This window comes from Rattus norvegicus, chromosome 3, assembly GCF_021556685.1.
Source record: "Rattus norvegicus strain SHRSP/BbbUtx chromosome 3, alternate assembly SHRSP_T2T, whole genome shotgun sequence".
NCBI classification, from domain to species: domain Eukaryota; kingdom Metazoa; phylum Chordata; class Mammalia; order Rodentia; family Muridae; genus Rattus; species Rattus norvegicus.
Window position 1 is genome coordinate 2,334,268 of NC_141536.1, and position 1,879 is coordinate 2,336,146.

The 1,879-nt window shown below is 54.0% G+C and overlaps 1 long non-coding RNA gene across 1 annotated transcript; it reads right to left on the reverse strand.

The window, feature by feature from the left end:
* Positions 1 to 286: 286 nt before the first annotated feature.
* Positions 287 to 1,434, reverse strand: LOC148006396 (uncharacterized). The gene is made up of 2 exons (XR_015684151.1): positions 1,221 to 1,434; positions 287 to 785 (listed from the first exon to the last, which is right to left on the reverse strand). It is a non-coding gene; the product is annotated as an uncharacterized LOC148006396 (long non-coding RNA).
* Positions 1,435 to 1,879: the final 445 nt, after the last annotated feature.

Below are 1,879 nucleotides of genomic sequence, written 5' to 3' on the forward strand. Positions count from 1 at the left end.
CTGATGGGTAAGCAAGACAGATTCTATCAGGTCGGTGAGAGCCACCAGATCCTTAGAAAATGGGGGGTTGTGTTGTTTCCAGTTATATATGTTGGCCGCTGAGAACGGCCAGTATTGCGTCTGGCCGCCAGCCCCTTGTCTAAGCAGAAAGGCCTGGGAGGTGGAGTCTGGTGCCACCTCGCGTCGTCCCCGCAGTCTTCCAGCCACAGGGGAAGGGGCTGCCTCGTGTCGCGGTCTAGCAGGCGGCTCCACTTCCTCTTCTCTGGGCGGGGCTGTAGGTACAGGGTACGGAAAAGGTTCTTCCAACAGGAGATCTATAAGGGGGGAATTTGGGTCCTCTGGGAGGACAGGTTTCGGGGGAGGGACTTTGGGAGACTCTTCCTTAGTTAGAGCAGGATAGAGAGAGGAAGAAGCAACCAAAGGGTCAGGTGGGCTCGGGGAAACAGGTTTAGGGGAAACAGGAAGCCAATTTGGGTCCACAAAGGGTTCTGCCCAAGGAGGAGGGCTAAATGCCAAGCTCTCCCAGGTGACAATGTAGGGCACCTGGTCAGGGTATCCGTACGGCTTCTGGCGGAAAATCAGGTCCTTAACCTGCAAAATAGTGGTCTTGTTAAAAGTGACGTTCACCGGACATCCCACGTCGTAAGTGGGCCACTCGGACGTGCAGAGGGTCTGCCATTTTCCTTTCTTAATCTCGACCGACTGATCACGTGCTCGGTCTCGGACGTCCTTCCAATGGTCTAGAGTGAGACTCAAGGGGGTTGTTAGCGATTGTCCCATGGTAGCTTCAAAGAAAATTAGGGCACAAATTAGACAGACAAATTCAACGATCAGACAAATAACAGACAGACGCGCCACGCGGCTTCGACGTAAAACTCAAAACAAAGAGTCAGATGGAGGTGCCGAGGGTCCTGGACCCTCTCCTCCAACCAAAACCCCGTATCCCTCCGATACGGGCTGAGCCCCAAAGAACCGGGCTCCAGACACCCTTGGAACGTCTTCCAGGGCTGCGGGGGGGAGAAGTCCGAGCTCGTCAGCTCCTTCTCTGACCCGCCCAAACGGAGGCGCTGAGGGTCCTGAACCCTGAGACACCGAAGGCCCTGGGCCTTCTCCTCCGACCAAAACCCAGATCTGAGTCCAAAACTGAGACAAACTGAACACGCGCACAGGACAAGACAAGACAAGACAGGGCAAGAAACAATAGATGCCGGCCGGCTTACCTCCCGGTGGGTGGTCGGTGATCTCTGGGCGGAGGATCTCCAGATCCCGGACGAGCCCCGAAAATGGAAGAGACCTCCGGAGAGGACCTTTCCCTCAGGAGGAGACCCCAAGCGCCCAATGACCGAGCCGAGGCCACTCGGATGCAATCAGTAAGAGGGTTTATTGGAAAACACAGGTACCTGCGGGCACACAGTCTCTTCGGAGGACTTGCGCGCCCGGCAGCTCCAGCATGGGGCTTTTATAGGGTTTGGGGAAGCAGAAGCGGGCGTACAGAAGCAGATGCATAGTTACGGGGATTGGTGGATTTAAACGAGGCATATGGACATGTTCACATATGGTTGGTTATTTCACATGATGAGTTAATAAGGTATAGCTACACACATTGGCAGGTTTGCATCATATATGAATGAGGTTGTAACATGATAAAAGAGTACGTGCGGGCTGGGACGTCCTGAATGTCGGGGGCTAGGGGCTTATCCCTTCCTGCCAGATCTGGTACTCCTAGTCTGTTCTGTATTCCTTTCCTTTTATGGTCTGTTAGTTTTAACGGTGACTCGGCCCTAGGTATCTGGGCGTGCCTGGGCTTGTTCAAGCCTGTTGCAGCTCTGAGTTAAGACTCATGGGGTGGGTTTTTCAGAACCGTGTTGGTATTAGTTTG